The sequence below is a fragment of the Leptonotus elevatus genome, chromosome 9 (assembly GCF_054856555.1).
Source record: "Leptonotus elevatus isolate MCC_2025b chromosome 9, RoL_Lele_1.0, whole genome shotgun sequence".
Taxonomy (NCBI): Eukaryota; Metazoa; Chordata; class Actinopteri; order Syngnathiformes; family Syngnathidae; genus Leptonotus; species Leptonotus elevatus.
The window spans coordinates 12031281-12057138 of record NC_141247.1 but is presented as its reverse complement, the minus strand read 5'-3'; positions in this window follow the sequence as shown (position 1 = coordinate 12057138).

Genomic DNA, 25858 nt, shown 5'->3' with positions numbered 1-25858 from the left:
CTGGACGAAGACGACTTGACTGAAATGAGGACGGCTTGACTGAGACGAGGACAACTTGACTGAGACGAGGATGACTTGACTGAGACGGGGACGACTTGACTGAGACGAGGACGACTTGACTGAGATGAGGACGACTTGACTGAGACGAAGAGGACTTGACTGAATCGAGGACGGCTTGACTGAGACGAGGACAACTTGACTGAGACGAGGACGGCTTGACTGGCGACGAGGACGACTTGATTGAGACGAAGAGGACTTGATTGAATATAGGACGACTTCACTGAGACGAAGACGACTTCACTGAGACGAGGATGACTTGACTGAGACGAGGACGGTGATTTGGCTGTGACGAAAACTGCTTGGCGGTGAATACAAAGGCTGAGATGACTAGCCGCACAAACTTCCACACGTAACATAGGTAATGCTCCCACACTGAAAGGACAAACACAACAGAACTAAATACAACAGTAATGAGACACACCAGGGTAACACAAGTGGCTGAGGGCACTGATTGGTCACACAAAGGCGGATGTGGTTAGACATAACGAGACATGGGAAGAAATTAGGAACACAAGACAAAAACACCAACAACAGACAAAAACAACAAAAACAACCTTAATAAACAAAAACCCAACCCCTACAAAACACTAGTAATTTCAAGATAACCTGTGTACTTGGCTGATGTGCAATTTTAAAATGAAACAATATGCAAACTACAAATGGTTGATGTAAAATGCAGGGCCCCCACCATCCTCACCATGTTTTGGGACCCTTGCTATGCCACTGTGATTGGCTGTCGCCGCTGCACCACCGCCAAAAGTTTCATCTTATCACGGCAACATTTTTGCTTCAAACACTTCAAACGTGCTGCCTGGCACACAAATGCACCTGATTGCGCAAACTGCAATGACTATGGAAACATGGACGAGACTAGACTATGGAAAATTACTGTGTTGGATCCTAATAACCTTATCTGACTAACTGAACTATTTATACAAAGTTTTTTTTATTCATTATGGAAGTGTTTTTAAGAAGCCCGTATCTTTAAATTACTTCAGAGGACAATGGGCAAAGCATCGGCCATTGAAAAAAACACAGAAGAGTTATTAGAGAGTCTTAAACCAGTAAGAGCTTGTTTTTCCCAGTTCTTAATGGTGTTAAGATAGTTCTATATTATGCCAGACACAAATAAAGGAAGGCTTAAAGTGGTTGACGCTACAATCCCTTCCAATATAATGATGATTTAATCTTAAATTAGAATGAGAGAAAACTGTCTTTTCCACACATAGGCTGGTTATTGCCAGAAAGTAGTAAAGATGGTCATTTTTGTCACACAATAGTAGGATAAACAAAGGTAATGGACAGACAGACAACTTTGGGCTGCTCATCTTAAGATCAGGCAGGGTAAAATGAAAATTAATTTCGCTGGGTGCACTGGCTTTTTATCCATGCATTTCTTGTCTAAGGACAGCAGAGGGAAGATTTGTTTAAATATTCAGCGCCTCAGGCAATGTCAAATAACAGCAGCGCCTGATAAGATTTTCAAGGCTCGCCACAGAAATTAGCGCCTTAAACAATTATTTCTTGGAAATATTTTTCAGGCTTGTGGTTTATGGTTTAGAAAAATTAACTGTGGAACAGAGGGGATGATATGCCACTCTATGGACCCTTTCATATTTTCCTGACTGGTAAATACCAGTCATGGAGTGGGTATAATGAATTGAGCCACGGACCATCACTTGCACATTAATGATGATTTGCACCAAATGTGTATCCTGAAGATTATTCCTTATCACTACCAAGACACACACTGTCCTGTATGGGGTAAATAAACAGCAGCTTCTAAATGGATAGGGCAAAGCACAAACAAGATGGCTTTGTGTCCATTTTGAAGTTCGGGACCGCGGGCTAAATGGACTTGACAACCGTGCATAATCACCTGCAGTCTTTCGCCGGGAGTGCCTTGGCTGCAGGAAGCAGTCTTGTTGAGAGCTGATTCAGCTCCAAAAGCCCCATTAAACTCTAATCCTAAATTGGGTTCCATGCCCTGACCATTTAGGGGGAAACAGTGTTGTGCTGCTTGGCCGCCAACTTGGACAAACTGTGTTATGACACTCTAGTTTGTGATGGAAATACGATAGATATAGCTTTACAGCCTGTGGTCCGGAATCCGTCTACAAAATAAATACTGGATGTACTTTTAAATGTATTTAACCGTGCCATGTAACACTGTATCACCATTTCATGTCTGCCTGAAAATAATGACCAGAATTACCTTTCTCGTTTGCCTCTGGATACCACAGGATTTGATGTAAAATGAATTGATTCAACCTTTGAAGAAACTTGAATATTGCAATTGTTCCTTTTGTGCACATGAACGTTCCCCACGGGATTTGCTCGATCATTTACCATCAGACTAGCAGTCGCTTTCATTACCGTATTGTGCAGCAGTCAGAATTAACGGAGACTAAACCAGATGTTCGGAGGCTTCATTTGATTTGATTACATTTGTGTTTGAGTGTAGACTTATTTTGTGACAATAATGGGGATTGAGGGGATTCAATTTGGGAGCATAGTACTCAAGGCTGCGTTCAGACTGCAGGCAAATCGGTTTACTCCTCAAATCAGATTTTTAGGGCTGACTGTCCAGACTGTTTTTAGCAAGTGTCCAAATCTGATCTGGCCCTGTTCAGGCTGAGCCACATTATTTACCCATCTGACAGGTTGCTGTAGCAACAACGTCGAACGGAGGCATCATGTGACGGCGTTTACCGCTCTGTACTTCCCGTTCCTCGCAAGCACGTTAAGCAGTTTTCTTTTATTTTTCGTTATTTTCTTTCTTTATTTATTTTTTCGCTATTTCCGGTTGCGCATGAAGCTGACGGGCGCATTGGTTTTGCACGCGTAGAGTGACGTCAGGATAGTCAAATCCGTTTTGAGTGTTTCGAGCTGATCAGACTGAGACGCATCCTGTCCAAATCGGATATGAAACTACCTACCGCATGTGGTTTCAATCCGTTCCGGATTTCATGTGCTTTGTGACTGTTTAGACAACAAAAGAGCCATCCACATTGAAACTGGATGGGCTAAAAGTCGGATTTGGGCTGCCAGTCTGAACAAGGCCTCGTGGATTGATAGGACACACCTAAAGCTCTTTGAGATACGTTGGCGCCTGAAGATTTAGTGCCTTTTAGGTGATAAGGCTTTGAGTTCAGTTATAAATCTGATAGGAAGCCAATACAATGCAGCTACTGCTATACAGGAGAAATACATAAGCTCTCATCAACCAGTACTTTTCAATACATGAACATTTCTGACCAGACTTGCCAGGCCAACTACACAGTGTCAGGTGTCAGTGGCATGTTATTTTATGGTATTAGGTAATTGAAAATTAATTAACTAAAGAAAGTCATGTGTTCTTGTTGAACTTTAAAAAAAAAAGAAAATGTTGCTTGTTGGTTTGCCGAATTGTATTGGTTTGCTTTATTTTATCTATTTTTTTGTAGTGGCTTCAGTTTGAAACTGTAACACATATGAGCCCCAATTCCAATAAAATTGGGACATTGTGTAAAACATAAATACAAATAGAATATATGATTTGCATTTTCAACATATACTCAATTGAATTCACCTAAAATGCACGATATTTTATGTTTAAACTGTGATTGTTCTTTTGCAAATTTTCTCTCATTTTGAATTTGATGCCTGCAACACAGTCCAAAATAGCAGGGACAGGGTAACGAAAGACTGGAAAAGTTGAGGACCATTCAACAAATACTCGTTTGTAACATTCCATAGGTGATCAGGTTAATTGAGTTCCAGTGTGTCCGTCGCCTAATAAGCTATAAATAACAACAGGTCAAAATATTTCCTTTTCTTTATTTTTATTTTTTTCATTCTGATAATATTCCCATTTGTTATTATTTTTGTTTCATCTGAAAATTCGTAACAAAAATGTTCGCAGAATGTTTGCATCAAATCCTGAGTAACAGCTAAATTTCAGAATGTAATTTAAGTGGTCAAAATTAGCAACGGCAGTTCATTTATGTGAAAAATTGCTGTTTGTGTTTTGTCTTCACAGGCCAGATTTGACAGCTTAATGAGCTGGTTATGTTTGACACCCCTCCTGCGGCGTTTATCAATCACGCCATTTATTTCATAACTCCCGCCAATCAGCGTCAGCCATAGATGCTCAAATACAATTCCAGGACATGATACAAGGCCCACGTCATCCTCACGTGTATATCCTGATGCATTTCATTGGTTGAGAGACCGAGAATTTGTCCAAAAAAAAAAGACGTGTCGGGTCAGGTTTAAAGTTGAAGAGCGCTAGAGCGCTCACGGCCCTAATGATAGAAACGCGGTAATACGCTCTCGGCTTTAATGGGTTCAATAAATGTAATTTTAATTAAATAGAATAAAGTTAAAGTTAAATTGCTGTGCCACCCCACCCCCCTCCCCAGGTTATTTGGGCCAGTAAAATCTTCCAGATTTTGGTCAAATTGTATTTGACGTGCACTACGTTTAGGCATCAAAACTGTACTGATGACTTGAAACTCAGTCCGGCTCAAAATATTGATCGCTTACAATATAATTCCACCTCTGGTGCAGCCTCCAACTTTCTGTAGGTTCAAGATTAGCTTGGACTAGACCTCCAAATGTGAAATTACATATTGATTCAACAGATCCCAAACACACCTTTTGTGATCTTTCATTCACACACAAGCAGATGATTTTCAGAGGCGAACGGGGAGCTGCAACTACTTTATTTTATGGTGTCGTTCTTATTATAAGCCTGCACATTCATAGCGGCTATTAGTGCGACAGCTTTCAATACATCCTGCAAAAGAACAAAAGCACAGTCTTTATGTGTCCTTAGGAGATGTGACCTTGGCGTGCAGTATACCCAGCTAGTGTGGATACCAGCTTGTGCAGCGAGTCTTTGAGCATGCGCAGCACTGACACACATCCGCACAGCTATTCACACTCCCACATATTCCGTTTCCTACCCACAGTCACCTACACCCACCCACACATTAGTGCCCACACAAAAGCACAAGTTAGCGCTCTCTTTATCTCATGAAGCAGTTGGCTGAACATCTATAAATAGGCTGTAGGGCATTGCACAACCTCATTTTGCCTCCCCCATACACTCCTACAGCAATTATCCAAAGGTTTATTTCGGCTAAGCAGTCAAGCAGAGGGAATAATTGACTCGGCCCATTCAGCAAAGTGGTTAATAGTGGTGAGGATCAAAATGAAGCAAGTAAAACAAATACATTTGTTGACTTCACCTGATGTGGTCTGGAAAAAAAAAGTTAAAATTGTTATTGTGAATACATATTTTAGTAGCAGTGGAGTTGCTCTTGCAAAAACTAGTCATTTAATCCCCTTTTCCTTTACTTCTAAAGATTTTGCGAACACAGCTGTGGCTTTATGCATATTGTTAAATGAGAAATCTGTTTGATTAATTTTTGCTTTTCTTATAAGGTCAAATGGTGTCATTTATCTTCTTTAGATGATATTTTAATGAGAGTGTGTGTGTGGGTGTGTGATTTGGAGCAAAACCTCCATTGGCTCTTATTTGACTCTCTATATCGACCCATTTCTCCAAGGACTCAGAGAAGCTTGTGTTTTCTTTCCCGATGCTTGTTAGCGTTAGTTTATGTTGGGTGCTTTTTATTCTCTTGTGGTGCCTCAGAACTTCTTGTACAATGAAAATATTACCTTGACTTATCTGATATTACTTTGGGGCTCGACTCAACTACTTTGTCCCATGTATTTTCAAAAAGTACAAAACACCAATGTTAATACGGACTCTTTACTCTCCCCAACTACTAGCAAGGTGCAATTTCCATCAATTTGGGCATGTCTGTGGCTGTTGTATAAAACAAACATGTCAGCCTATTTTCCTGCTGGGAGTGCTGGGAAACAAACCCAAACTTGCACCGCGGGTAAACAGCATAAAATCAACAGACTTTCGTAGGTCCCCCTGTTCCAGCTGGGAAATATTCCAAATCCTTACCAGCGTTCCAGGCCTGACCAAAAAATGGTCATTTTCTCAGGCAACCATTTTTCAGTTCTGCAGCAAATATAAAATAGCCAATCTTTTTTGTTGTCGTTATTGCCCAAAACCAGACTAGGTTATTTCCCCCAAAATGGCATGAAATCCATCTGGGCCCAGGATGTTATTGTTGCAAGTGTCCCACAATTTTTTTTTACAGCTTTATTATTCTTTGCTCACATTTACCATGCTTAATAACAGAGTCATAGTTAACCATTTCAAACTTGAAACACGTTTTCTGTCTCGCTTTTGACCAGTGAGCTACTACATTTGACAACATGACCGACACACAGAGTGCAAGAAGATTAAATGCAACCTAATCAACCAGCTGATGTTATGGCGTCAAAAGAAGATCACAAGATTTCTCTGATAGTCCTGATGTGAGGAGGCCCATTTTCATGTTGACATGTATTGTAGTGGACACAGGGATGGGCTACATAGGACCACACTCTCCCTGATTATATGTATGTTAAAAATGCTATTTTAGACATGGACAAACAAGCATTGTGCGAAATATCCATCCATCCATTAGCTGAACTGCTTATCCTGCTCTTAGAGGTTTTTTTTTTACGATTGCTTAAGCACGAAATCAAAAGCAATGCTCTGATTTTAAAAACACTACACACAATTAGCACAACCATGCACATGAGATGCAGAACATATACATATATATATATATATATATATATAATTAATCAAGGGGCAACTCAGAGTGAACACCAGTTGCCCATCCCTGTCCGACAGCTTCTCTCATCATTTGCATGCCATTTCTGTTGGAACTGCTATTTGTGGTGAGCTGTGATTTTGTGACCACAAAAATGCTCAAGGGCATCACAGTGTTAAGTGTTTATCACAGCAAAAAGGTTCTGCAATCTCAGCTCTAAGCTGTCTCAACTCTGGCTTCTTCTTTGTTGTGTTTGTTGCATGCGTAACACCGGTGTGAAGGTGAATAGATGTTTGTCTCTAAGAGTCAACCCAGTGATTGGCAGGTGACCACTCGAGTGTATACACTTCCTCTCATCACAAGTAAGTTTATAGACTCCAGATTGCCTGAGATCTTGTGCAGGATAAGTAGCATATAGAGAGTGGATGGATTGACGATTCCTTACCTTACTGGATTGTACCTTTCCGCAGCTAAATACATGACAGCTCACACTCATTACCTAATTATGTATTTTATGTGCATTTGTGGAACAACGTTAAGTAGTCATTAAGGAGTCTGAACATACGACAGTAGCTTCCAGCGATGATACCTAAACATGAGACGATGTCTCCCTCGGTACAGGTGATGTTTGCTCTATTGCCGTAGCTTTGCAGCTGTGCAGGCTGCAAGGGGGCCCATTCAATGTGAAGATCTGGAGGCAGCGCTGGAACTGACTGTGCCACAGGGAAGTGAAAGTGACTCATATCAGGACTTTGTTGAATAAGAGGCACAAAGAGTAAGGGAGAGCTGGAAAAGATAGCGAGAGGGAAGTTGGCGGGCATACTAAGAGCAAGACACAGAGATAGGGGGAGAGCGAGGGGAGGAGGGTGGAGAGAGACAGAGAGAGAGGCGAGCCTGGATGTAATGTAAAAGGGTAAAGAGAGAGAGACAGAGAGAAAGGCCAGACTGAAAGAGAACATAAAGTGACAGAGGTCTAACAGCCAGCGTGGCTTTGATATCCCCTCGGCTTCAGCTCGACCTTCACCTGCTCCACATAAACCAGGGGAAGAATACGCAAGGTGAATGGACTGTTCCCCAAGCTGTCCTTTAGCTCACACCCAAGTCACTGTAATAAAATGGCTGTGTGCATGTGGCAAAGGCTGAGAGAGGGGAAATGCTCCAGTGACCCGCACATGTGACCTGTTTGATAGGAATAAAGATGCGCTGGTGTGAATAATAAAACAACAATAAAATGATGGAAGTACCTTGATGCAGGGTTTGTGGCCCATCACTGTCATTTTTACTTCCGCCAAGTGCGAAAGCAAGAGCTATTGCTTGGATTGCCGTTTGTTTGTTGTTAGTCAGCAGGATTCTGCAAAAAGGAACACGCCCATTCCCATGAATCTTTGTGACAGGAACAAAAAACTCAATATAGTTATGTGCATACTTGGATGGAAATGTTGAAAGAGGAACCATTTGAGTGAAAAATAAACGTTTCCCATGCAACAGAATGCAAATGGTAGTGGCCTGTTCTTGTGTCATTCTCAAATTTGGCAATAGCTAAGCCCTCATCTTCTAAATGGAGGTTGGCACAGCAACCTCTTGTCTCTGTAGATATCCCAAATTCGACTGAGTGACAGTTTGTGTGTGAAACTTCTACAAACAGAGTTCATGTCGAGTGCAGTCCTGTTATGTGTATCCCTGGTTAACATGTCCCTTATAAAATAGTCTGCTAATAAAAACAGTCATTAAGAAAATGCATTGTAAATAGCTTACTAAACATATCAATATGGTTTAGAGAGCATTTTAAAAGGATAAAAACTTGCAAATGTTATTATTTTTGTACCCATTTAAAATACTTAAGTTGTATGTCTAGACTCTTATTTTGAAAGGCACATAGCGGCGTAACACCGTAACCCATGTAACCAGAAATGCACACTTATTTTTTTCCATCAAAATTGTGAACTTGCTGATGAAAAACAAACTGCTCAACAAAAGAGAAAGAATATATAGCTATAACAAGCTATCTAAAGCTATGCTTGTACCGTGAAGGAATTAGTTATCTGTCTTTTTCAAACCTACCCTTACCTTGATGACATAATAATTGCTTAACGGGACTTGGTAAGTTCAACAGTAGATGGAAAAATGAACATGTTGAATTAATGTTGTTTTATGTTAAAATGAGGGATGTAAACAGTGAATTGGTACTGGAACTAGAGACGTTAAATAATTTAATGTTATTCAGTCTTTTGCTGATCTATTTTGAATTCTATACATTGTGTCACTTTTATTTTTGTTAACCATACATTATAATGCTGTAGTGGTATTATTTTAGTATTCTTTACTTTAAAACGACAAAACGGGGAAATGGTTGAAACTTAAAAGTGGACTTAATTAAACTGGAACTACATACTTAGCTTTACTGAACTTTATTCTCTCAAATAGAGTTGAACCATAAAATTTGATTTTACAACAACAACCTGGTTTGGAAACTATATCTGCCTAAAACAAATAATAGGTTTAAAAAAGGAGTGATAACCAAAAATTAACCTAACAAAAGTGATACCAAATGTATGTTAATTGTGTCAATTATACATGTGTCAATTGTATGTCAACGTTATGTTTCTCTAAAATAAGCTAGCAGTTCATTTATTTGGTTTAGGCTATACCTCTCCGAACTTAGCACTGGTCCATAATTCTAGTTTATTGTAATCATTTAAGAAGTGTTACATTTGCATAAACTATAATTTCAGATTCTTTAGGCCTACATAAAGAATGAAAGAATGCCTTACAGTTCAACCCAGATGCCAAAGCACAGTACTTAAGATGTGAATCAATATACATAAATTGCTGTTTTCTGTTGTTGCAGCAAATCAGAAACAATAAAAAAAAAAAACTTTACATGTGTCTTAATAACTAAAAGTAACAGGCTCTCAAGTAGAGTGCATGTATTTTGTTCTGTTTCTCCAGTAAGCATCTCATTTGTGCTCTTTCTTCGTGACTTCTGACAAACACTTGGCTTCTTTACAAACAGACCTTTCTACAAGTCCCTTTGTGATGCCAAAAAATGAAATCTCACCCAGGCGTGGATGTTGATTTACAACCGTGAAAACAGAGAAACTCTTCCTCCTCCGTGATCATCCGTGACTCCTCCCAAACTTGTCTTGGCCTCCCCCGCTTACGAAAACTTAACTTGCTTCCTTGAGATGCACTGACACCAGAGGAGATACAAAGTGTAAAACTGATCAATTCAATATATGCATGTTACTTTGCTAGGCGGCTTAAAAAAGCTGGATGCCAGATTTTGGACCCACCAGTGTATTGCTAACTGTACAAAATATTATTCCACAGATAATCTCTCCCGAGATTCCTTTCCCTCTATCCTTGTAATGTGAACTTGAGTCTCCCAAGTCATACAGAGCGGCTTTACTGCTACCCATATATCTACTGATTCCTTCTCCTGAAATATTTATCATGCGGGTGTGAAGGGGTTAGAGTTGTGCCATGGGGATCTTATCCACCTGTGGGGGGGAAAGGATTGTGCTGAAATAGCCAGACTTCCTTTATCTCCATGGACTGTATGAGCTACTTTACGGACCGGCAAAGAAATGAAAAAGTGGCCTGAATGAAGAGTCACTATTGGTTGAAAGATTTTTTATTGATTGGTTGATGTATTCATGTTATTTATTTATTATTATTTATCATCTCTGTGATGCTTAGCACCCCAAGGAATTGTTGTTTAGTGTCTGGCGAGGCCATTGGTGGTAGTGTGTTTCACATAAATGAACTCCATGCAGCTGGCATTAGGAACCCTTGTTTAAAGTGATTTCTCTGACACAGCTGGGCGAGTTTGGGGCATAACAAATGCTCAAAATATTATCTTCTTATCTGATGACAATAAAGCAGTGAGCTCATACCATACACAGGAAGAAAGGCTCATTCCGCTTGTAGTTGTGTTGATAGATATACTACAGATGTAAACAGTTTTCACTGATACTTTGTAGTGCCCGTTATCTAAAGGCAAACCCATTTACGCCTGCGAATGCATGAAAGAGCTAGATTGATTCAGACGAATGGATTTATTGTCTGAGTATATTTAAATTGCTTCACGTTCCACAGTGTGAAGTCTCAATTGGAACAAAATGGTCACAGATTTCCTGGTATAGTTAGGCGAAGCCGTAATGATAATGGATGGCCGCATGCAGGTATTGAACTGAGACGAACACACATGGGGAAATTTGATCTAAGTTAGTTATACGAACAGTGTGAGACACCAGATTCTGTTGGAAAGATGCAGAGTGACTTTATTGCCCGTTGGCTAATTAAGTTCTTAAATGGTAGAGAAGAGGAATAGAGACAAATGAGGGTAAGGGAGGGAGAGTTGTGTCCATACCCATTTGGAATTCATCTACAAGAAAGAAATCACTGTTGACTTTACCTGGAGTGGGAAAGCAAACTGTTGTGTAGTAGCAAAAACAACAGCACTAACACTTTGAAACACTGATACACTTCTCTTCATTAGTCACTACAACCCGATGACCAGACATTTACTTTCATCATTCACAAACTTGGAGCAAGACTTGGCTTTGAGCACTCGTGATTGCTACACACATTGGTTTTACTTCTGTTTAATCGTTGACAAAATGAAAGTTTTTATTATTATTATTATACTTTTTTTTTTTTTTTTACAGTTTTCATTTAAAAAGTAGAGCTGATATGTTAAGTCACATTATTATATGTGGTGGCATGGCTCAGTGGTAGAGTGTTTATCTCCAACAGGGAGTTGTGGGTTCAATCCTCAGCCCTTGTGACCATGTTGAAGTGTCCTTGAGCAATACGCGAAATTCAAATTTGCTCCCTGCGGTCACGCAGCTGCTTTGGGCACCCATGGTGTAAATTAAAAAAAAACACATTCCGTCTACCATTTATATGTGAGGTGAAAAATGATTAATTGTTGAAAGTAAAACTAAAATAACAGAAGGTATCCTTTGAATGCACGTTTTAAAATGACTGAATCTGAATTGGTCATTGTTTAAATTTTGGTAACCAAACTATTCGAAAATGTAGTACAGTGGCCATGAGATAGGAGTGTCTTGAGTTATGAGGGTTTTTTTTAGATACGAGCTGTTGCTTGGCCCATTTTTTTGTTTTGAGATATGGAAAACAATCTGCGATACGAGAATGTGTCAGACCATATCATATCTACACTAGATATCTCAATGTGGAATTGGCAGCATCGTCACTGGTCGGCCATTTTAAGACAGGAGACTGCTCTGGTGCGCTGTACTTTAGTCAGAAAAAGTTTCAACTTAATGGCAGTGTTTTAACATGGGTGGTGGGGTTGGGGGCGGGGCTTTGAGCCCGAGAACACCTTCCAGCTTTTCAGGAGAGGAGTGCGCGCCCTCTGTTGGCTAAAGGCAATACTCATGGATACAAGTTCCCCAGTAACTCCTAAGCCGCCCAAGGTTTTATGTGGTTATATATTATGTTACTTGCCACAAGGTTATACGCGGTTATATATGTTACGTGTAGCGTTAAAACCACCATGTTTGAAATTACTTTATGCATCATGTCATGCTAATTTAGCTAACGTGCTAACTGGTTTACTACAGAAACATTAACACTGACGCCACAAGGTTATATGTACAAAAAAAACACAGATTTACAGGTGGTTTAGGAGGTCCTGGTGAACTTGTATCCATGAGTATTGCCTTTAGCCAACAGAGGGCGCGCTCTCCTCTCTCCTCTCCTAAAAATCTGGAAGGTGTTCTTGCGCTCAAAGCCCCGCCCCCATGTTAAGACACTGCCAATAAGTTGAAACTGAAAAAAAGAGAAGTGAAATTGAAAACCAGAGAGTTGATACTGAAAACATGTGACACTCAAAAAAAAAGTGTAAAAAAAACTACATATTGGCATTGAAAAAGACATCATAATACAATTTTTTTTATGTCTGTATTTTATTTGTCAATACAACCTTTTGCAATGCCAATACTTGTTTCAATGTCAATGCAGCTTTTTCCACAATGATTTTTTTTTTCCAATACCAAATCTTATTGTCAGTGTTGTGGCTCCATAAATGCAGACCTACTAAAAACGTAATATACAGTATATTTAATACTTTGTTAATACTAAATACATAGACCTGAGGATTATGCATTTCAAACAAATAGGCTTTATTAGACTAATGAATATGCATAGGTTTGTGTTCAAATGATCTAAAACAAGTAAATGGAGATTTGTTATGTCAAAAAATTACACAAATCTTAAAAGTTAGGCTTAAAATCTTTCTGTGAGTGAACACGGCAGGGAAGTGTTGCCACGGGTGAAAGTAATGCAGGCAGGAGATTAGAAGCCTGAATTACTTCCTCATTACAAGGCAACAAGAAGCCAGTCAAATGCCACTGCAGCCTTTTTACAGGTATCCCCTATCCGACAGATATCATCAATCCAAAGTTTCCCCTGTAAAACATACTTTGCGTTGCGGTGCATGAGTGCCTCCAGAGCTGTAATAATACAAACGCGTCCCAGTGCAGCATGTTCAACAAGGTCGCCTCGTGTGTCTCCCACCAGGGCCATGTTGTCCTGTGGGTTTGTGGCCAAATTGGAGCATAGCGTGTCACTTTCACGGTCACCCAAAGGTCGGCTGATCGATGTTGGATTTTTTTTTCATCCAACTGTTGTTGTTGGCTTTGATGGTGGGCTGCTCACTCACAAGCAGGTGCACGTCCTGCCACCGTCGCCTCACAAATGGCGTGTTACGGCACCTTGACATTGCCGCACTCGTGGGGTGAAAAACGACGCTGCGCTTCATTAGGTCCCCGCTAGTGGAGATCTGCTCGTCCCATTAGGTGCTGTGGCGGGTCGCAACGTGTTACTTGCAAGCCCCATTGCCGTTTATTCCACAATCGGCCGGATGAAACGGCTGATATCAACAATCTGTTCCTTTATGTGTTTCTTTCACTCCCACACACCTGGTCAGAGACTTTTTATTTTACTGCCCCCCCCCCCCCTCGACTTTGTCTTCACTGACGCCCTCACCTCGGTTGAAGTCGTTTGTCATGTCAGGTCATGTTTCAGGACGCAATTAATGGGGGATTGGAGTGGACAGGTCATTTGAATCATCAGCTCTATTTGTTATTTACAATTGTCAATTATGCCAGCAGGAGCATCACTTGTGTGTCTGCCAGTTGCCAATTACTCTCCTGCCTACCTCCCTGACCTCCCAGCGCATGAAGGGACGAGGGGAGGACGAGGCAAACACGATCCCGACGAGATGTGAGGCCTCCCAGCCATCTGTCACCCGCATCCATCCAGGAGACAAAAGTGTGAAGCTAACAAAGAGAACATGAAAGCATAAGAATAAGTGCAAAATGACCAGCAACAAAAAACTGCCTTTTTAGTAGAATCAGGGGTCAATACATTTCTGTCCAAGCGTTGCAGTACTGGGACGTTCTCCTCTGTCTTTTATCTTATTTATGGCTGGAAAGCGCAAGCTCCATGTTGAGCAATAAAACCTTTTATTGCTGTGGTCTATGATGATAGAATTAATTAGGACTAAGGCAATGCAAACATATTTTTATAGTACCTGACTACGCACAGGGCAAACCAATGAACCAAATGCATAAAACAAGTGTAATCACATTATGAATAAAAAATAGTGCTGTTAAGACCATCACAAATGAAAATGGTTACGTTTACATTGAAATATACCAGTGTAATTATGTAATTATTACTGTACTATTATGCACACATTAATTGCAGAGGCAGGCGCTTCGCAGGACATTGCTGTATCTCTTGTTATCCTCATTTACATATTTTATCACATAATGCACATGCTAACATTCAACAGTCTGTTATTTAAAGAATGTGTGCCACATATTTAGTCATTCTGATCTGCCAGAAGAATGACTCAAAGTGCACGGTGGAGCCCACAAAGTGATGTGCTGCTCATCCCGTGACACATGAACACCAGTTACGCATCCGCTGGTTGAGGATGTGGAGACCTAGCCGCCATCTTGAATTCGGCATCAGAGATCAGACATGCAGTTATGATAGACACGTGGGAAATTTTATAATCTGGGCTTTTATAACATATTCAATATAAAGGTCATTTTAAGGTACAGCAATGAACTTGACCTTATCCTAAATATTTCACATTGGTGGTTAAAATGTTTTTTCATCTTGTCTTCTAGTTAATACAGTTGCACTTTTTGTCTTCCTTTTAAAGACAATAAGGTTTGTATTTACAAGGAGTGTGAATTGCCTAGTACCTTGCAATTCGATCTGTATCACGACTCATAGGTCACAATTCGATTCGATACTGATTAATTGATTGATCGATGTGAATATATAAGTCAATGATTGCGATTTCTTTAACTCAAATTTAGAAAATACTAATCAGTAAACTTGTACATGTACACTGTAAGATTTGTATGAAAATGTACTTCAGGCTTATAGCTGTGAGCCACTGTATTTAACAAACAGGTTGTAATCTGTTTCATGTTTGAACAGCATTAAAATCAAATTTTAAATCTTAATGTTCCGTTAATATAACATTCGTCCATGCTTAAATCGTAAACCCTAACCCTAATTAAGACATTTTGTTGAATATTTCCTTCAAAAAATGATCTTTAAAAATCGATTCGGCTGCAAAAAAAACGAAAATTGTGCACTGTAATATCGCGATATATTGCCGAATCGAATTTTTTTAACACCCCTAATATTTACCTTTATTAGTTTCAGCATCTACTGCTGCACCTTCCTGAGAAACTGTCAGCTGACAGCGATAACATGATGATCCGTGCTGTCATATGACGCTCCACGCCAACTACGTGGATGAACGAATCTTTTGAACGGTTCTTTTTAATAAACTGATTCTAAAGATGCAGTTCACTTAAAATAACTGTCATGCCCATCACTAGCTTTTGGGGAGGGCGGTAGTGGACACCAAAACTAGTAAAGGTTATTGTCTTTTAAAAGAAAAAAAAAGTGACAGTGTTCTTTTCACATTGTGGGATTGATTGAAGCTTTGAAAACAAATGTTTTAATTGAGCTCAAAATTGAAATACAGGCTAGTCTTCTATTTTGGATTTATATTTGTAAATCAGACTTCAGGGGAGTCTGTACCTCACCAGTCATGAACATCAGCGCACGTCACTGATTGTGTCCCATTCTTGCTTGATTGTCATATTTTGCACAATGGGAGACAGGTTTGGACTGCTGGCAGACCAGTCTAGTGCGCTACATGTGCTTGACAGTGTCTTGTTGAAATATGCAGCGACATCCCTGAAAAAGATTCTTCTTGGATGGCAGTACATGTTGTTTCAAAACCTGTGTGTACCTTTTAGCATTAATGGTGCTTTCACCAACGAGCAAATTACCCACGCCATGGGCACTAAAACACAATTATACCATCATTTCTGAAATTGTGGTTACTTTATTCCGCTTTCTCAAACGGCTTTAAATGACGTAGGTGTACCTAATGAAGTGGCAGGTCAGTATGTTGTATGTCACTGCATTGCAATAGTTAAAATAAAAAATGTGAGCACCTTGTGAAACTCAAATTAGAAAAGCTTTGTAACGAAAAGAGTCCACCACATCTTTTTTTTCCAGAGATTAGCTGAGAGTGTCATTTTCGGTCCGAAGAAAGAGAAACAGGGACAAGGTATGAAGGCTTACCTTATGGGATGTTGAATTGCAATTTGCTCCAGAAGAAAGCTCGACAAATACAAATGACAAAGGGGCCAAAAATTCTCATCCCTTCGTGTCTTCTGGTTGGAAGATATTACTTTGTAAAAAGGAACATGACATAACCAACCTTGCAAATATGTCTGATGGCTCTGTTATGGAGGGGTTGTGCTGGTAGAATAGAGTGGTTATTTTTCACTATTGTTAGTGCCTACAGATTTTCCGCCGAGACGGCTGATATTTTGGCCCAAACAAGTCACAGGAAGCTGCTCTAATCGCTTCTTAATGTGTCCTAGGTGCAGACAGGTTTTATTAGACGGGCAATCCAAGCGGGAAACCAGACAGGTGCTTCTATTTGTGCTCATTTTCTTTTGGAAACTTCAATGTGTATATATACTTTTCCAGGTCCAAGCGTTGGTGGGTGTGTTTGTATTTTTCACTTTTAGTGGTTTATTCTTTATGTTGAAGCAAAAAACCTTCTGTTTTTAAGAAGCAATAATCTGACATTGATTGACTCATATTTTGTTTCTCTTTGCTTTTGTAACATTAATTAGGATCAATGATAAATCAGTTAACCTCTGATTGTCAGAACAAACCGCAACGATTTGAATTATATCTGATTCTTGATGCTTAAATTATGTTATTTTTCGACTATTATTATTGTTAGAGCAAGGTGAGGTTAATTAATTAAAAATGTGCTGCAACACATGGAGCTTAACCAAAAACCCTGCAAATGCTTTCTATTCTGCAAGTTCTCAACGTCAAAAGTGAGATAGCCGCTGACCACTACTGACTTTGTATCTTCCTCTTTTTTCCTGGCATTCATCTTTGCAAACTTTTTTTTTTTTTTTTTTGCAAAGGTTAATGCGGTACAAACTAGCCTCACAAGTGATGGTGGCTGTATTGACGCAAGATGATATAGGTCACAGCCTTGAAGCGACTGTGGATGATTGATGAACCATGTTTATATTGATGATTCTATTCTTCTGTGGATGTTGGTGGAGGGCAATTTTTTAAACCCACTGAATTACTAAACAATATGGGAACTGCTGGACTGACTTTGATTCCTTTGACAAACCACAAGTGTCAAACGTTACAGTCGCTAACATGTCAATGGCATGCACAGATCGCTATTGATTGCCTCCAATATTGCTGCAGACTCAATTCATTACAGGATCGACCAAGGCTGTACGGAAGAGGTACAGAGGTTGAGGGTTCTGAAAGCAACTGAAAGGTTAAAAAGAAGCACAAAAAAAGGTATAGGTAAAAAACACTTTCATGGCTTCAGGCTGTAAACACGATGAACTGTGAAGGTACAAAATACTTTGAAAGACCTTAATCATAAGAGCGTAGTATTAATCTGGATTTAAAAGCATTAACATTTTATTGGTATGTTTTGAAACTTTGTGTTATTCCTATTCTTTATTGTTGTTATTCTCCTCACTTTTTTGTCCCGTTTCAACTATGGCGAGAAAGTTGCCTCACACAAAGAAATCCGTGATTTTCAAATTTTTCAGATCTACAAATATATCTGTGATTTTCACATGTATTTTTTAACCCTCCTATTATCCTCAAATATTACGTATTTTATCCTTGGAGTCAATTTGCTTCCAAAAAATTATGTACTTAAAATTGTGTCAGGTACTTTGTTTATTTATTGAATACATAAATACCCCATTGATAATGAAACGTGACCTGCCCTCTAGCGCCCCCATAAGGCCAAACTTGTAAATTAGAATGAATGTATCTAAATTGTGTGTGTATTTTTCATGACTTAGCATTTGTAAGTATTCGTAATTGAATGTGCATTTGGATCGTCATGCACAGGGTTGGGAGGGTTACTTTTAAAACGTATTGTATTGTATGCGTTACAGTTACAAGTTACCTGCTAAAAAAATGTAGTTAGCAATGTAATCCAAGTACCATGATATTAAAGTAATGTAACTTGATTACTTTGGATTACTTTTGGATTACTCCAATACCAGTATGCTCATAAAGACAACATCGAAATAAATAATCATATAATAATTTTAATAATCATTAAAAAACTGTTGATTGATTGATTGATTGATTGATTGATTGATTGATTGATTGAAGGCCATATGCTGTTTCGAACTGTCACTAAAAGCAAGCAAACCTCAAAGTAAAGTAAAGCTTTGCTTGCTAACAAAGCTGTTGTTGCTCTGTAATGGAATGGGGAGAAAAAGGTCAAATTATGCTTTTACAAGCAACATTTCCTATGGTAACTCGTTTCACCCACATGCTCGCATGCACTAATAATGATATGAGGAAGACCATGCATGACATCAACTGCAAAATTAAGTTTTATCCCAGTCACGAAATTAGCCGTGTATATTGTGTAAGGTGTTTAAATAGTGGGTAGGAGGGAGATTCACATTATGGTGTAGCGGCAGCTAGCAAGAATCTCATCGTAGCCTACTGCAGGTCTCTCAGTTGCTCCTTCAGCAAGCCAAGTATGTTCCAAACAGTGAATACCGGTCGCCACTTTCTCATTTCGTCTGTGAAGCATTTTAAACAAGCCGCGTGTGGAAGACACCAGAACACGAATCACGACACAACAGCGGTGTCTCTCTCTTGCTCGCTCTCTCTCTTACTCTCTCAATCTGTCTCACTCTCTCTTGTTCTCTCTCGCTCTGTCTCTCACTCTCTCTCTCTCATCGTATAAATTGTAATCCTCAAAACAATCCCCCTTTTTTTTTTATAAATGTACCTGTTTTTTTCCTGTACTGTAACGGAATACAGTTACATAATTTGTTTGTATTCTGAATACGTAACACCGGTACATGTATTCCGTTACTCCCCAAGCCTGGTCATGCATGCACATTTATTTGTGAGACAAACCTCATGTTATTTCAAGAAACAAAATATGATCCTAATTTGTTTTCCGAGCTTACGCTGCCTTGACAGACGTTCTTCTTCTACTGTTAAATTTTCTTCTTCTATGCAGAGGTTCACTTCTTTACAGACGCTCAAGTTTGAACTGTACCAAGGTAGCAATAGTGTTAGCATTAGCCAAAGTATTAGCACAACAAGCGGCCACCTGATTGCTACTGAAAAAGTGGAAGGGCTTGAGGGACATGTACCGCAAAGAAAAAAGCAAGGTGCTGCGGAAGAAAGCCATAGTACCAGGACAGAAGTGGAAGTACTCGGTGGTGCGAATGAAGCGGCTGTGTATGGTATAAACTCCTACGGTGAAATGCCAGCGAGTATCAAGGCGGAACACACCCCACTGTTAACTCAGACAGACGCTGTTTTGGTTGTTTTGTTTTGGTTTTAATTGTCTATCAGTCGATGACAGAAAATTCACCAATTTTTTTTTTTGCCATTTTCGGCTGAAACTTTTCAGTGACCGAAATATTGTGTTCATGGGATTTTACGGTATTTAACGAAATTCTCACTAAGCAGACCTTATTATTCAAACCATATTGTTGGATTAAACGGATTTTCTGGCACATTTACATTATGATCCATATGTGAAGGGTGCCCGGTGGGATACATCATGTGCTGTGTGTTACCATATGGGGGCCCATTTTGGACACATATGTTATGCACATAAATAAATGAAACCAAAAGAAGTAAATGCACTTTACTCTTTCCATCAGAAGAGAAATGCAAAGCAACCCTTAGTGATAACAAACGGCGCCGCTAATATACTGGAAAAAAAAGGAACAGCGCCTCATTTGAAATGCAGAGCATGTCTGTCCCTCTGTCCATTGATCTCATTCTAATTTTGCCGCGCTATGTTGATTCTGTCAATTGAGTAATGCGGCCAAACAGCCTGACAAATGAAAACACACACAAAGCATCTCTGCCTAATCTGCTACTTTATATTGATAGAAATAAACCTTTTCCTGGACTTCATTTGTTCTTCTTGGCCATTAATCCACACCTAGACATCCTTCGTCCACGGGCTTAGGAGCTCTCGAATCCTTCCTTCCTACTTGGAGATTGGGAGCACCATAGGGGGGCCTGAAGATTCTGCAGAATACCAATTGGCCACACCAGGGGGGAGTCGAATGAGGGATCACGATTATAGATTTTGCCTCAAACATTTTTCCCCTCCTCTTCTCATCTAAAGTCCTAGAGAGGTCTGAAGGAGAAAAAGTGTGTATGTGTGTGCCTGCGTAGCTAGGTGGGGGCTTCGACTTGGAGAGTAAGAGGGTCATCAAGCCAATGTTTCCTGCTCTTAAATAGCAAGCATCGTGTCTGGGTCAGAAGTTCGTCTCTGCGGTTTGCGATTTACGATCCCTTTCAGCAAAGGTGCTCTCAAACACGACATGAAGGGGTGAATTGCAATATTTCTTTTTGTTTTTTGGTTGTTTTTTTTAAGAACATTTCTGTGTTTTCTGTCCAAAGACTAGCTGTGCAGGACAAGAAATGTCAGCAGAGATAAGAGAGGTGTGGAAAAAGGAGGTGAGAGGGATTGGAATAGCTTCATTCATCATAAGGTGGCCTGCCATCTCTCCCACCTCTCTGATTTTTCATGATCCAGGAGGATTGGGTTTGAGATCTTGCTATTCCTTGAAGAAAAAGAAGAGAGAGAGAGAGAGAGAGAGAGAGAGAGAGAGAGAGAGATAATTTGATAGTTACCAACTCCCATATTTGCTCCAAAACAGAAACTATACATCTGTATTTTAATAACAGAAGCCCGTTTCTTTTGATGTTCCCGGTGTATGCAAAAGAGAGAAGAAATAAAATTAGCTTTTGCCTTTTTTTGATAGTCAGGCAAACATGAATACCATTAATATAATCCTAAAGGTTATAGAATTACTTTAAACTTCAACAGAATATTCTTTCTTTTTGTTGGTTTGGTTTTGCTATTCCCATGTGAACAATCTTCCCTCTGGTGTAATTTAATTTGCTTCATATTAATATTTTCATCTTCTTGTCATACAACATTTCACAGCGCTTCACAAATACACACACACTTATGTGCTTGGGGCTTTAAATGAAAGCTTTTGATATCAATCCAAACACATTTAAATTGCAGTGGTGTCAAATCCAGGTCCAGAAAGTAAAAACCCTGCCACAGTTTGGCTTTCGCCACAAGTCCTCCTACTCAGCCAGCACCGGGAGCTCGTTAGCCTGCCGGATGAGTAGTATCACTTGTGGGTAAAGCCAAACTGTGGCATGGTTTATATTTTTGGGAGTTGGATTTGATAACTCTGTTCAATTATTGTGATACAATAGTTCCACTTCTAGCTAAGTAAATTAAAAGGCAGTTTGATGGTACATAACCCGTCCGTCAACAAAGTCTTGTAGTTATTTTTCTGATAGCTAACAAGCAAAACGAACAAAAGCAGCATTCACAATTAAATGTAATTTGGATCAGCACCCAATTGTTCATACCTGTAGTTGTAAAAACCTGCCTTTTGCTTATGCCTTTTTTAATTGAGGTAAATGGTTATCTAAAGTCTCTGGTCACAATCAATTGATACTTGGAGGTATGCGCCACAACTTAGACCTGCTTTTAGCAATCGCTAATATTTAGTCTACTTTCAAGTTGGCTGGTAAGCCGGGGGCATATAAAAGAAAACACCCTCAGTCCGCCGTAACTCCCACCATAGCGCAGCCAAACAAGCTACAGGAGGCTTGCACCTGCAAGAAAATCAAGATACGCCAGTTTTTATGCCAGTGCGTTGTTTAAAAAAAAAAAAAGAAGAGCCTTAAGAGTACAGTGGTGAGCGGTCAGACACAGCACAGCCTTTTTGTAGCATTTCTCTTCGCAGCACAGCTTCCAGTATATTATAGGCAGATTTTTCTCCCTTTCCAATCAGCTTTCTGCCTCAAAGTGTTGCCATGTTAATCTAATCTGCCCAGGACCTTCAGAATCAGTAGGGCTTTTGCTTTTGTTTTTTCCCGTCAGTCGGCTGTAGGCACTGCTCGCACTGAAATAAGTATCCCCAAAGGCATTTCTATTGTTTCAATGTTTCATCTAAATGGAACTGGCATTTTGGGAGCCCAAATCTGATCATTTTTCCAGAGTGATTAAATTTGAAAACGCCACTGTCGTGTTTCTTTCTGTACAACTCATACACACCTTTCTTGACATGTTGACGCCGTGGTCCCAGTTCTTGCACAACTGTGCATTAACACCACCGTCATCGACAACCTGCAGTTTCCTCGGATGTTCTTTAGCTTGGTTATCGTATTAAGGGAAATCCTTGTCTGTCAAATGCCTCAGATAGTGTACCTAAAATGTGTCAGTTGCGTTTGTATATTTTGACTGGCATGATTCCCAGTCTATACTCGCCTGTAGTTTTCAAGTTTTTAAGTCAAGTGTGACTTGAAACAGACGTTTTACTCATCATAAGTCTACACAAATGTATCCTTTCTAGCTCGCTTGGCATTCACCGCTACTGTTATGATTTGTATTAATTTTTGGGGTTATGTTGCACGGCTATTTCATTGTTTTTGGTGACTTCTTCTGCCACTGTCTCAGGCCTGGTATAAACTGCCAACTTCAATGTGCAAATATAGTCTGTAGAGATCTTCACACATTATCTTTGATTTTGATTTTGGTGATGATATCGGATAAATATCGATTCTGAACTGCTCTTGAATATATACAGTATGTGGCACTGTTGCTGTGCTGTTATATTGTGTTTTTGGTTAGTTTTGATGGTTTCTATAACTACAACAGGTTAGTGTTGTTATTGGGAGGTTAATTAAGTCGGGTAAGCACCCACAGAGGGCCCAGGTACCAAATTCAAAGCTCACCACTACCAACATTTAATGGTTTCTTCCTACTTATGATCCACCGTACCATGAACGTTAGAGAACATCGGTAAAGTATTTTTGTGTCATCCTGCTGCCAAACTAATCAAAGTTTTTAAGGTTAAATGGTGAACCTAATCTGGGTTAAAAAAAATTATCGCTCCGCTGACAACCCCCCCCCCCCCCACACACACACACATTTTTTTTTCAAAATATCCAAAGTGTAGTAAAATTAACTCAAGTTAGTGAATCAGTCCTATTTTGTACTCAGCAGTTTTAAGGGTGTTTTGTGTTGGATGGCCATTAAAAAACAATATGGACAAAAATCCTCGCAAAAAAAACATCATATTGTTGGTGGTAGTTTCCACATGTTACTTGTATACAACACGATGGTTAGATATTGGTTTTGCAACAGATGAAATCATTTGAAGTTTTGCCGCAATATTGCAGGGAGATGATCAAACGTGGTTGCATCCTGCAACAACTGGTCAGATCAAGAGGTGCGAGGCACGATCCAGGCTGATCATTACAGCTTCCCGCTGTCACTCACTGAGCATGTTATCCGCCCTCACCCTTTGCTTAATCACCCACTCACTCACTCTCACACTCAGTCACTGCAGTCACCAAGACAGGCCATCAGTGGCACTTTTCTTCAAAGTAACAGCAACACTGCCCCCTTTTGGTCGCTTACTCATCTACCACTTGGACAAGATGATGTCAAATATGAAAAATTACTCCTACCAACAATTTCTGACACTCACACTGTCTTGCTGATTTACAATTGTACTTTGGGGGGTGGTGATAACATAAAGATGGTTAATATGGAGAAATGGTGGAATCTGTTGAACGTTGGCACACTTTTGGGTCGGACTGACTTGGCTCCATTTCAGGCTGAATCACTGCCGCTCTGTGCTCATTACTAAGACAAGGCCATTTGACAAGTGCTGAAAACTGCGCTCGTGGGAGGTTTAAGGCCGGACCGTGTCATCCCAGAGGGGCGAGTAATTATCTGTTATGATCACTGCTAGACGACATGAGCCCCTGTGACAGCTTTTTGTTGTTTTGATCTCCAAGAAGATGACCAGAGGCCTGCAAGAATGATTAAAAGAGTGCCTGCCCTCCTCGTGTCTTTGGAGAAAGCAGCGTGATGATGCCCGGGTGATTTCTAAGGATGCACCTTAGCAGCGGGAGTGACAAAGGAATGGAAATGACAGAAAAGAGCATCTTGAGAAGGTGGCGGCGAGAGGTTTGAGGCCCCTCCAAGTCGTCCTCCGCGGCTTTGTTGCTTAGAGACATTTGGATCAAATTCAAATGAGCAGGAAACAGAGGGGCGGCTTGTTGTGCAAACAGTTACACAAACATGAACAATTATGATTACGGCGGATAGTCCAATGTATACATGAGCATGCAGTGACTTTTATGAATAATTAGGGTGCACAGAAAAAACATGTACAGTATAACCAAAGCCAAGAGAGGAGAGCGATAAAATGAAATACAGCCAAGATTCTTCCTCAAAGTTGAGAAGAGGATAAATAGACAAAGCTTCAAGGCTTAACAGTTGACGTGCTCGTGTCTAAGCTGCCAGTTGGTGATGATTGCTTGCCGTTCATTCATCAAGCTATTGCTGGGAAAGTTTTAATTAGAGCCCAGAATGTCAGCCATTCCCTTACAAAGGCTTAATGGGATTTGGGTGTTTCAGGCACTCATAGAGTTCCTCTGACACCCTTGTAGTTCCATGACAAGTCTCGGATTACACCGAGGATGGTTTATTCATTTTCGGTGCACTTTATGGCCAGTTGTTTTCATCTTGGCCCTTAAAGCCTTTTTCTTGTTTACGCCCTGCTAAAAATAAACATGAAACATTGGGTTTGTAGTGTGAAGAAAAGCTGAGATGCAATAAAAGTCAGAGAGAGAAAGAGGGAAAAATGTATCTCCTGAGTTCTTTCTTTTTTTTGCAAAGAGATGAATTAGAAATGTGTGGGTGTCTCAATACGCTGGTCTTAAAATCCCCTTGCTAATAGCCCCTGTGTGTCGGGAGAGACGAGTCCAGATTTCAGCATTTCATCTGCAGTGTTTGTTATCTTTGTTTTTATCGCTTGATTTCTCCATGGGCCATAAACTTTTATAATGAATATACACAGATGGAACATTTTTATTCAACAAGAATACAAGTGCAAAGATAAAAATGCGGTACAATAAAGTGCCACGTGGGTGGAATTCACATTGTGCTCGCTAACGCTGTCAGAGTCGGAAGCTGTTTGGTTTTATTGAAATTACTTTAAATAATGTACAATGCACGGCTATAGCTCTGCATTTTTCTCTTAGACATTGAAAAACAAAAGCATGTGTCTCTGTTTAACTTAACATTGCAGATGCACAATTCAACGAACCAAAAAAAATCATCAAATACGTTTTGATATATCATTTTATTTAGCTACACCGGATAATAGTTTTACTTGGGGTGATCAAATGTCTTTTGCCCGGACATGTCCACTTTTTTACATCAAGTCAAGGCGTCCGTTTTTATTTTATTTAATTTTTTATTATTTTTATTATTATTATTATTTTATTTTTATTTATTTTTTATTTATTTTTATTTATTTTGTTGTTGTTGTTGTTTTTTAACTAGGCAGAGTGCGCCATATTGTTACAGCGGACTGCTCCCAAGTCGATCGAGAGGATTAATATTGTTGCATTTTAAAAATGTTGTTGTTTATTTTTTTTAA